The 13,229-nt window shown below is 37.2% G+C and overlaps 1 non-coding gene across 1 annotated transcript; it reads right to left on the reverse strand.

Annotated features, from left to right (window-relative positions):
- Positions 1-522: 522 nt before the first annotated feature.
- Positions 523-606, reverse strand: TRNAL-CAG (transfer RNA leucine (anticodon CAG)). The gene has a single exon. It is a non-coding gene; the product is annotated as a tRNA-Leu (tRNA).
- Positions 607-13,229: the final 12,623 nt, after the last annotated feature.

Consider the following 13,229-nt stretch of genomic DNA (forward strand, 5'->3'; position numbering starts at 1 on the left):
TTACATTACGCAATAAATTATATTAATGTTAGTTGGTTAGGCGTTATAAGATTTAAGATTTTAAGATTTTATATTGGTAAGCATTGTACCTAAGTTTTATTTGCAAAATATTTTCCTCTTATTATTGAATAGAATACAGAGGATCACATTTAAGAAGAGTTAAAGATAGGATTGTAGTTACGACTAGATCTAACGTAATAGTTTTTGCACTTGAATAAAAATGACAAAGGTGAAACTTTGGTACCATTATAAAGAAGGTCCTACCCAAAATTTTTGGGTTTCTAAACAGTTTTATGGGTGATTTTCTTAGACAATAAACTTCTAACTGTACTTTTTGTAATATTATGAAATTTCAAAAGATTACTCGGTAAAAACAAAAAAACAACATTTTAATGTCCATTTTTAGAGTAAAATAATTCAAAATTCTAAAATTAAATAGAAATTGATTTCATAACTTGATATTTTTCATTTGTATCACTGCCGTTTTATTGAAGTTTGCAAAATAAAAACAAAAATAAAGACTGTCAGAAGTGGGATTCGAACCCACGCCCACAGAAGTGGACTGCGACCTGAACGCAGCGCCTTAGACCGCTCGGCCATCCTGACTCTGAAAACATATGTGAATTTTCTAATATGCTTATAAACAAAATTTAAAAATATTTAAACAGCAAGATTAAAAAATCAATATACACGGCTTTCCTCACATTTGCTTGGTAGTAAAATATTTACATTTATCTAAATGAAATATGCATGTGTTTTATATACTGTTGACGTGTTTTCTGAAATTCAATCACTTCGAGCATCTCACTCCCGACTAGGCGCGTTAACACCTTCGCCATTCGCCCCATCATCATGTACGACCAACCAATACCGTGGGCCCCGAAGGTCAAATACTTGGCGTCATCCTCGACATAGGGATGATATTCCGCCCTCACTTAAAGACGGTACGCGACCGTGCCGCCTTCATACTAGGACGCCTCTATCCGATGATTTGCATGCGAAGTAAATTGTCCCTTAGAAATAAGGTGACACTCTACAAAACTTGCATACGCCCCGTCATGACCTATGCAAGTGTAGTGTTCGCTCACGCGGCCCGCACTAACTTGAAACCCCTCCAAACTATTTTTTTCTTGCTTTGATGGATGGACGAGCTCACAGCCCACGTGGTGTTAAGTGGTTATTTGAGCCCATAGACATCTACAAGGTAAATGCGCCACCCACCTTGAGATATAAGTTCTATGATCTCAGTATAGTTATAACGGCTACCCCACCCTTCAAACCGAAACGCATTACTGCTTCACGGCAGAATTAGGCAGGATGGTGGTACCTACCCGCGCGGACTCACAACAGGTCCTGCCACCAGTAAAAAATTTAACCCATTTTTGCAGGATAGCCGTCGGAGCCCCGTGGTTCATCAGGAACATCGACCTGCACGACGACCTGGACCTAGAGTCCATCAGTAAGTATCTACAGTCGGTATTAATGCACCACTTCGATAAAGCCTGCAGACCAAATGGTAAAGAGTCGAGTCGCCTAAAACACATCATTTCGTATCCTCCCGATCCACTAACGGTGCTTTTAGGTACCCCAAGCTCCGGTTATCGTTCTCGCCGAACCCGTCGCTTGCGACGAAGGGCTCGACGAGTAAGTTAACCCACAAACACAGCCCACTGAGTTTCTCGCCAGATCTTCTCAGTGGATCACGTTTCCGATCCGGTGGTAGATTCTATGAGGTACTGCTCTTGACGCTGTTTGACTTCCACGGTAAAGCAATAACATCGTGTGATAAAAATCAAACCCGCAAAATTATAATTTTAGTAATCACTGGTGGTAGGACATCTTGTTTGTCCGCACGGGTAGGTACCACAACGCTACTTATTTCTGCCGTGAAGCAGTAATGAGTTTCGGCTAAGAGAGTGAGGTAGCCGTTATACTGTAAAACCGAGACTTAGAATTCATTTCTCAAGTTGGGTGGTGGCATTTACGTTGTTGTTGTCTTTGGGCTCCAGTGACCACTTAGCACCAGGTGGACCGTGCAGCTTGTCCATCCATCGTAGCTATAAATAAATAAAAGCAATAAAAAAAGCCCTCGAAGGTTTCACGAAGCCTAGTAAAATAAATTAATTTACCTAATATAAATGTAGTAAATAAAGTTTTTTTTTTCAACAAAAAATAAATAAAAGGTGCCTTCTTGCTTACTTCCCAACTTACGACGAATTGGCCAGCACCGCGTTACGACTGTATATGCCCGAACACGCATATCAATGATATCGCGAGACTGTTGTTCGATGCCAACATCGTATTGTCTAAGACCAACCAAGATGACACCCACAAGACGCTGTAAAATTATGCATTCCATATTACGTTTTGACTACAAATCTGAACGTAATGTTGTATTTAATTTATTAATTGTTCAATGAAAGTCTATTTTTAAACATTAATTTTATACTTATTATTAGTTTTTACCAAGATTACAACTCGAATAAATCGTGTTCAGAAGAAATTCTTCCAGATTTAATAGTTTTGTTTTTCTTAAATATAAATTGCAACTACTGCTTAATAGATGGCGTTATGTTAAATTTATCTTCTCATCAAAAGATGGCGTTGTAAGGATTTGCGCGATATGTCTTCAATGTTAGATAGAAAAGTGAAAGTTCCCTGCAAAATGGGCACGCTGACCGCGACCGCGCCGGTTGTTGACCATCACGAACCATTCTTCTCGTCTTGAAATTGAAGTAATAATCCGGATGAAAATCGTGGCGTCATACAAAAAAAGGCATTAAAAAAAATAGGTGTTTATCTATAATTAACTTTGAACTTAAAGACCAATTTAAGGAACCATGTAATCGATAAAATAATATTGTTAATTCATTGTAATTAGATTAATGATTAATTGAAAAATGTTATGCTTTGCGAGGCGTTGACATCATCGGTGGCATAAACAAAGTGGAACCGTTGCTTCAAAAAATAATTTAGATATGACTCCATTCATCTTGTGAAGTGCTCCATTCTACTCCATTCATCCTTTTATCAATGTCACCCGTTTATGTAAGAAATAATAAATTCATAGATCATTTGAAATTATAGATAATACACTTAATTTGACTTGAAATGATTACAATTTTTTCTGCGATTTAAGTATACCAATATATTTTAAAACATGTTCGGATTGTGACGCATCTTATATTCATAAATAAGTCTTATAAATATTCAAGTCATGGCTACTTTCATGCTTTTTAATTGAAATAATAATTAGAATATCTACTTAAGTACATAGTGTTTTGAGGCTATCAATTAACTCATATAATTTTTTTAAGGGATTTTGTAAACTGACACGTACACAGAGTATACATAAACAAATTTAAGCCAAGGTATCTATTTGATTTCATACCAATGATTTCGTCATTTGGGGATAAACGGGGGGGGGGGGGATAAATTTAATTGGTTAAAAATATTGGAAAATAAGATTTTATTTTATTTTATTAAAATTGGTGTTTCTGTAATCACCTATATTTTAAACTACTTTTACGGTTTAATTTCGCGTCTCTTAAATATCATTACGTCATTTCCGACTTACTTTAGAATACTTTAAAGTTTTCGTGGTCATGGACGACTACTTAATTGTGTTTTTCGTCGATATTTGAATATTATGCAAATTACTGTATATTTTTATATAAAAAAAAAAACAAATCTAAAATTTTACGCTTCATTTTGCACAGAAAGAACTAACAGTCTCTTGAGGGCTGACGTTTTGTTTGACTTGGGTTTTCATCTTGACGCTAAAAAGATCCCAGGTGTTAGATTAATATCAACCATCATATTAATGTAAAATGTAAAAAATGTAAATTAATGGTGGTTTTTTTTTTATTGCTTAGATGGGTGGGCGAGCTCACAGCCCACCTGGTATTAAGTGGTTACTGGAGCCCATGGACATCTACAACGTAAATGCGCCACCCACCTTGAGATATAAGTTCTAAGATCTCAGTATAGTTACAACGGCTGCCCCACCCTTCATACCGAAACGCATTACTGCTTCACGGCAGAAATAGGCAGGGCGGTGGTACCTACCCGCGCGGACTCGCAAGAGGTCCTACCACCAGTAAAAATTATCTTTTTCTCAATATCCTGGCGTACTATACAGTAGATTGGGGGAAATAGGGACTAGAGTTAGAATAGGGACAAATCTAGGATGTCACAATACTTTTGTTGAGTCGTTAGATTTAGCTTTGTTGAACTGAAAGTGACTTTTATTTAGTGTTTAAGAATATTAAGTAGTTTAATTTAGTCATCAAAGTTTGGTAACTTTATTTTCTTTTCTCCCTCTAGTCCTTATTCCCCCCAATCTACTGTACCTATAGTTAGGTACCTACCTTACAACTAAATAGTGCCAGTCCTATCGAAAAACTCTATTGTCCCCATACGTAACCCGATTCACCCCAAAACCAAGGTGAATCGGGTCAAGCTAGTTTTTTCAGTTTTTGTGTATATTTGGTAATGAACCATGTATAATATATTAATTTTTAAATCTACAGTGATTTTTACGGATGTTCCGTTATAACTACTGAAACATGCATCCGATTGACTTGAAACTTGGTATCCATGTAGAAAATACATGTACTTAATTCATAGGCTAATATTTATATATGAGTGTTGGACTCCCTAATAATAATGTTAATTTTAAATGACCAGCGAAGCGGGCGAGTACAGCTAGTGTATATCTATACTAATATTATAAAGAGGAAAGATTTGTTTGTTTGTTTGTTTCGAATAGGCTCCGAAACTGCTGGACCGATTTGAAAAATTCTTTTTCCATTAGAAGCCGACATTGTCCCTGATGAACATAGGCTACTTTTTTTTTATTTTTTTTATTTTTATTTTTTGGTTGCATGTGTGTTTTAATGTTTCCGAAGCGAAGCGAGGGCGGGTCGCTAGTCGTATATAAAATGTAAACTACCGGAACCATCATGGTCTCCGTTTTATTACTATAACAACAAAAAAAAAACGATAAAAATCAATGTCGAACTTAAAAAGTGTCCCGATTCCCCCCATTTTATGGTACGTCGAATTAATTTGTTTTTAAGCGACTTCAAAAAAGGAGGAGGTTCTCAATTCGACTGTATTTTTTTAAATGTTTGTTACCTCATAACTTTTGACTGGGTGAATCGATTTTGATGATTCTTTTTTTTATTAGAAATCTAACGCTTCCCGTGTTGTCCCATTTCAATTTAGTCCAGTTCTGATAATAGCATCCATGAGAAAACTGTATAAGTCTTAAATTTGCATTAAGTACGTGCGCGACAAATAGATGAATAACTCATTATCACGCCAAACCGATTTCGATGATTAATGCTTTTAGTGTATATTAATTTGTTTTGGAATATCTTTACTTTTCTATTTGAAGTCGGTTTTTGTTAAAGCATGTCAATTTACAATTATTATTAGCTAGTATGTAGATTGTGTCAAAAATTATGAAAAAGTTGGCAGTACTGTCTGGAGCATGTTAACAAACTGTAGACTTGTGCACCGTCAGCAACGTGGCCCTTAACTCTTGTCTCTTAGTCCTGGTCAAGTCTAAGCAGTTCAGCTTATATAGACCTGGGTTGTGCTAAGGTATGCTATACTTAACAGATCTTAGGTGCTGGTTTATGTTCTCATGCGATCTATTACAGACGATCGTCAGAATATATTGCTCATGTTGTCTCTTAGTCCAGTTTGCACATTCCAGCTTATATAGACCTGGGTTGTGCTAAGGTATGCTACACTTAACAGATCTTGTGCAATAAAAAGCTTACAGCGTCAGCACCACCCTTCTTTAGGCGTATGAATATTTCCATATTTTTTAATATACAGATTATAAAGGAGGTTAATAATAGAACATAAGAAAATTTTATAACACATAATATTTTAACATATTATTACTGTTGTAAAAAACGTAGTTTAAGTAAATAGGACTAAGTTTACATGTACTAGTTTTAAGATAGAATAAGGAAATGTAAAAAATTATAGTAATAAAGAGTCCCAATAGCCCTATTCCCCCCTCCGTTTATTAGTCGTAGCTAGGAATGCAAAGTATGAATGGAAGGAATGAAAGCACGAGAGGAATAAATGCGAGAACTGGTATGATAAAGAGGCTCGGAATGAATGCGTGACCTAGTTTTTAAGCCCCTTATGGGCAGGAGTGTCATCTATAATTAAAACTAAAACAAAAAATGTTAATAAGAATCTCTGGCTTTGTTGTTTGCTAGAGAGGTAGGAATAAAAAAAAAATTACTGATATACAACTTTAGAACTGGAGCGTGGTAGCAATAGAGTAGAAACACTTCTACTTACCACCAGGGCTCCCTGATTTAGAATAAAAATAGTATTACTACCGTTTCCGGAGCTTTTGCGAACACCCTGTATACGGTCTATACGAGATTACCTCAACATTTAAAAGGTAATACATTTCACAAAGGTGAACCGCATATACGTATTAAAATGCACAAGCATACACACATATGTACTCTGACCTCTAAACGTTGTAATTGTAATTGCACACCTGCTCTTAATACTTCACAATTATTATAATGTATGCGAAAATGAAGTTAGATATTATTAAGGATAAAATTTTTGAAATTTTTTCTTTAAACAAATCTTTGTCGTAATAATATTTATGCAATTGAAAGTTTTATTCTTCACGTAAATTCGCGAGAAAGTACTTATTTATTTTATGAAAAATATACAAAAAAATATATTTTCAACTTACCGTGGCCTAAAAGATAAGACGTCCGCACTCCGCAGTGTTAGTATTGAGCGATGCGACAGTGCTATGTTCGAATCCTGTAAGCCGATAGCAGTTATATTGTTCTAAGAAACTTGCTTAACACATGTCCATGTCCGTCGATAAAAATTAGACAAAAAAATATTTCCATGATGACATGGAGCTTGACTCAGTCAGTAAGTATCTACAGTTGCGCCACTTTGAGAAGGCGGCACGATATGAAAACCCTCTTGTCGTGGCCGCCGCGCCGGTAATTACACACCCGATCCTGTGGACCCAATGGTAAACAGTCGACGTGTTTTTTTGTTTTTGTTTTATTGCTTATATGGGTGGACGAGCAGCCCATCTGGTATTAAGTGGTTACTGGAGCTCATAGACATCCACAAACGTAAATGCGTCACCCACCTTGAGATATAAGTTCTAAGGTCTCAGTATAGTTACAACGGCTGCCCCACCCTTCAAACCGAAACGCATTATTGCTTCACGGCAGAAATAGGCGGGGTGGTGGTACCTACCCGCGCGGACTCACAAGAGGTCCTACCACCAGTAATTACGCAAATTATAATTTTGCGGGTTTGATTTTTATGACGCGATGTTATTCCTTCACCGTGGAAGTCAATCGTGAGCATTTGTTGAGTACGTATTTGATTAGAAAAATTGGTACCCGCCCGAGATTCGAACACCGGTGCATCGTTCAACACGAATGGACCGGACGTCTTATCCTTTAGCCCACGGCGAATTCACCCTAACACGACGACGACGACGTCGCCCTAAACGACGTCATTACGGATCCTCCAGATCCACTAACGGTGCTTTTAGGTACCTCAAGTACCGGTCACCGTCCTCGTCGAACCCGTCGCTTGCGACGAAGGGCTCGACGAGCCCGGCGGATCGGATCGGACCGGATCGGAAACGCGACCCACTGAGAAGATCTGGCGAGAAACTCAGTGGGCTGTGTCTATGGGTTAATTTACTCGTCGAGCCTCAAGACAGTGATAGAAACCCGTAAGGAAAATCAAATCTTTTTTTTTTTTTTTTATTGCTTAGTTGGATGGACGATCTCACAGCCCACCTGATGTTAAGTGATTACTGGAGCCCATAGACATCTACAACGTAAATGCGCCACCCACCTCGAGATATAAGTTCTAAGGTCTCAGTATAGTTACAACGGCTACCCCACCCTTCAAACCGAAACGCATTACTGCTTCACGGCGGAAATAGGCGGGGTGGTGGTACCTACCCGTGCGGACTCACAAGAGGTCCTACCACCAGTATATATTTTGTCTCGACGATTTATTTTAATAGGATTAATCTACAAAAATTAACTCAGTTGTGACGCAATATAACGTATGTATATATTAATTAATTAACAATGTTCGTTTTCTCATTAAAAAAAATCCTTTTTAATTGATTTGTACAGGTTCAGAAGTACAGCGCAGAACGTAAGTGGGTCAAGTGTAACCGCACTGTATTATCACATATGAACACCGCGATCGTGAAGCACAAAAAAAAGTAACGCGGAGCATCCAGAAGAAAAAAATGTGTCTTCTTTTAAAATACGTAAAAAATCACGCACGGCTTAGCCAACGCTTTAGGACGAGGAACGTTTAAACAAATGACAAGCTAGGTCAGGCACGTCCTGGCTCCATATTGATACAGTAATAATTGTTGGTATTGTACATTGCTATGTGCCTAATTACAATTTTAAGAATCTTGTTTAAGTTAAAAATAGTTTACGCTCAATTGTTTTTCTCAAACATTTCAATAGGATTTCATAGCACAAGACAGACAAAAATGGGCATCTTTGGAGGATGTCTTTATCCAAATCGGAATTTCTTTTTAATTTATAATTATTTTAATACACGTACTAACCTATATGAAGCTAACTTATTAATAAAAGTAAAATTTCTTGTTTAATTTCTTATATCTACCTAAAATTGTGGAACAAGAATTAAAAAGGCTTATTATTATTATTATTCAATAAGACTTTTAGTGTATGTTTAGTGTGTGTTGATGGATTAGTGTAAAATAAATAATATTGTAGCGTATAAAATGTGATTTATTTATTTATTTTTACTTATACACTAAAATTAAAATATATTTTAGTCCGAACGGTAGGTACGTTATGTTACTACTAAAACTTCTATTTCATGTCTTAAGATGGGCGAAGGCATTTAAGCTGTTATGTTAGCAAAGCTTAATTAATATTTCCATTATAAAAACTAACCCCTTATGCTTCAATTCGAATGTTCTCAATGCTACTTTAAAATTTCCCATACTCGAAGATTGAGTCGGTACAAAATTGACCTTTCGTCAGTAGCCCGGGGTGATCGGAACTCGTGTGACCGTGTGTGTCCTTTTAAATTCTATAACTCATATTCGACTAGTTTTATATTCGTTGCGAAATGTTGAACGATTTTTTTTAAAGTTTTAAATTTTTATTTATAAATCTCTTATAAATAAGGACAATGTTCCTCTATTGCAGTGGTTCCCAAACTTATTTTGTCTACTGCCCACTTTGAGAATAAAAAACTTAAAAGCCACTATAGCGAGAGCTCAGTCGGTGTCTAAGAATCCTCCTAGATGAAATAACAAAACGCCTCCCAAGCCTCTACACAACGCCCCCATTTTTTTCTGGGTCTATTACCGCCCCCCATTAAGGCTGCAGCGCCCACAAGGGGGCGTTATCGTCCGCTTTGGGAAAGGCTGCTCTATTGTATCCTGTGTGCTTAATGCGAGTTTGTTAACTTCTCGATCGCGTAAAAGCTAACTCACATTTGTGTGGAGCATTTTTGTGAAGTTATACTTATTTAGGCGCGTTATAAAAAATTTATGAGAGTGAAATTTTACGATGCGCGCGCACCGTGACACAAAATTAACAGAATGAAGTTGCCCACTAAATCGCTCATTACAATACGACCGACGTAACTTGGCGAATAGCCGCAGGTGAACTTTCCGAACCGTACCGAGAATTACCGAATTTATACGATGTCAAGAAAAGGGATGTCCAATATGCGTGTTTGAGGATGCTGTTTAATCGATTTTTTTTCAAATTGATTAAAATTTAAATAAAAAAAAAAAAAAATTAATAAAAATTAAGTATAACTTCTTACGCGCGTACATAAGTAAACGCACCCTTTTTTATTGCCATATAGCCCATAGCCTCATATGCATACGGCCCACCTGATGGTGAGTGGTTACCGTCGCTCATGGACGTCAGCAATGCCAGGGGCAGAGCCAAGCCGCTGCCGAGTTGGAACAACACCACTACGTTGGCCGCTAGGGGCGCTGTACCAGCTCCATAGGGTAGGTACCACAAAGCTGTAATTCATTTTGGTTTGAAGGTTGGAACAGCCGTTATTCTATAAGACTGAGACTTAGAAATCATAGCTCAAGATGGGGGGCAGCATTTACGTTGATGATCTCTACGGGATTCGGTAACCACTTAACACTAGACGGGTCTATCTTCCTGCTCTGATGTGCCAGGAATATGGCCATTGTCACGGCAGGTCGTAAAGTGGTAGCTAAAATTAAACGAAGTAACAATTTATTTAGACTTTGCGTCAACCCTACTGGTGCTGCAAAGTTAACTGAATTGAATTATCAGGTGTGGAGCGTTTAAGAATTATTTTAAAATGATAAATATTGTTTGTTGATTGCTTACTGCCCTAATTCGTTTGTTTATACGAAGTCGGCAACACGTTAGCATGTAAGTTGCAATTAAACAACATTAGAACTAAACGGATGTGACACGCGAACTATACTTAGGGTTGCCAGTTTGCAATTATCGATTACCTAAGTGGGTTGAATTTAATTTTTTTCTTTTTTGTAATCGAAATAAAAGAAGGAGGTTATCAAATTGAATTCGATGATTCTTTTTTTTAATTTGAATACTGATGTATCTCGTTGATGACTTATTATTTAAATCTTATCGTTAGTTTTTGAGTTATTCGTAATTATTGATATTAAGTTGACTCCGACTAAGTTCATGACAGAATAATAATGAAATCATTTCCAGGGGTAAAATGTTATTTGGTTTAACCGATATTTCGCTTAATACGCGACTTTTATCTTTGTAAAGGTTCGTTTAGTTCGTATTAGCATCGACAATTTGATGTTTTTAACTGAAGTTCAGTTAAGTCTACAACATTCAAATAGCTGAAGAAGTTTTTTTGTTATGATATTTTTTCCAAATTTTAACGTTTAAATGGATCCCCTGTAAAGTTGCAAAAATGTCTTTTTTTTATTGCTTAGATGGATGGACGAGCTCTCAGCCCAGTTCGATGTTAAGTGGTAACTGGAGCCCATAGACATCTACAATGTAAATGCGCCACCCACCTTGAGATATAATTTCTAAGGTCTCAGTGTAGTTACAACGGCTACCCCACCCTTCGAACCGAAACGCATTACTACTTCACGGCGGAAATAGGCAGGGCGGTGGTACCTACCCGTGCGGACTCCCAAGAGGTCCTACCAACAGTGTTTACGCAAATTATAATATTGCGGGTTTTATTTTAATTACACGATGTTATTCCTTCACCGTGGAAGTCAATCGCGAACATTTGTTGAGTGTCGCTTAAGCTTTTCGCCCCTCGATTTATTTATTGTCTTTCACACAGATTTAGATTATTACAGGTATATATATGACAGAAGAAAAAGGCCAAAAAAAAACTAAATTTTTATTGCTAAGTTTGATTTTTCATATTTTCGTATTAACTACAAACATGTGTATGATATATATTTTATTATTCCGGCAACCTTACGTCTAGAGTAGCAGCCGTCGACATAGATATGTGATATATTCAATACAAGCGGCCCGCTCCGGCTCCGCTCGGGTCTTTAACAAAAATTTCAACGATATTTGACGTTGTTTTATTTTTTTAAATAAAAGAACACTATAGCGGCATAACTATAATAGTTAGTCATATGCTGTCGTGACACTTGTTGGCAAACAATAATGTGTTCTACAGTCGTAGTACATTATTTTATTTTATCATCAATAGTTTTCGCAGGGCACACGATGTAAAGAATATTTTAGGTAAATTTTTTTACACCTTGGGTTACATTATTGGAGTTTTAGTGTGGATCCTTAATTTTTTTCAACTATGTCACCGTTTCACTCGGGAATAGTGTAGCTTCCAAACAGTGAAATAATTTTTCAAATCGGTTCAGCAGTTTCGGAGCTTATTCAATAAAAACAAACAAACAAATCTTTCCTCTTTATAATATTAAGTACCATTAACAGTTCGATGTTTTTAACTGAACTTTAATTAAGTTTACCGCATTCAAATAATTGAAGAACGTTTTTTTCGTTACGATAATCTTTCAAAATTATAAATTTTAAATGGCTCTCCCTCCTGTAATGTTACAAAAATTTCATTTAAACCAAATAGCTCTTCATCCCTCGATATAATGAAAATAAACTCAAGATTAAATCGTAATAGTAGTTTGAATTATATTGAGACTTAATTCTAAATGAAGTCCTTTTTAAGCTATTGCATAGGTTTTATCGCGGGCCTTGAGCGCGGCGAGCGAATCATGTAATTCCGTAACGAAAAAAACCTAACACCCCTCACTCCGCCTACCATGTAGCTCGCGTTCAACACATTCACACGTTGCGCTTGTGTAGTGTTTGTGAATAAGCGCGTGGCGTGACGTCACACTGCATGCGCATCATGAAAAGTCTGCCCATCTCTCCCCTCGCGCGGTCTAGCTTAAGAGTGTGAAGGGGACAGTTAAGGTTTTGCTTTTATTAATGTTTAATATAACATGGTCTTGTTTTATGATTGTTTTAATATTAAATTATCATTGTCTAATTATAATTGCATAAGTTGATAAAAAAATGCTATGCAATAGCTTTACCGCGGCAGTTCCCGAGTGCCACACGTTTTTTATTTCTTTTTTTTTATGATTGAAAGATTACTGGTGGCCCGGAGGCCTTTCCAGTTTCACCAGGACATGTGGGCGAGCAAAGGCTCAGCCAGGAGGGGTGGGATTTGTTAACAACTGCCCGAGCGCGTCCGAAGGAGACCTAACAATTCAAGAGCAATTGCTTCGCGAATGAATCTACTACCGGATCGGAATCGCGACCCGCTGAGAAGATCCGGCGAGAAACTCAGCGGGCTGATGCATGGGTTAGGTTGCACGTCGACCTCTTTGTCGAGTTCGACGAGTACGGTTACCGGAATGAAGTCCTAGAGCAATAGAACGTGCCGAATTTAAAGCATCTCTTTTCGAAATCACTTGAAGAAACAACCAAAGCTATCTAGAGTCGTCCAATGAAGTTGTCGTGGCCTAAAGGATAAGACGTCCGGTGCATTCGTATCTAGCGATGCACCGGTGTTCAAATCCCGCAGGCGGGTACCAATTTTTCTAATGAAATACGTACTCAACACGATTGACGATTGACTTCCACGGTGAAGGAATAACATCGTGTAATAAAAATCAAACCCGCAAAATTATAATTTAC

This window comes from Bombyx mandarina, chromosome 28 (assembly GCF_030267445.1).
Source record: "Bombyx mandarina strain Sakado chromosome 28, ASM3026744v2".
NCBI lineage: Eukaryota > Metazoa > Arthropoda > Insecta > Lepidoptera > Bombycidae > Bombyx > Bombyx mandarina.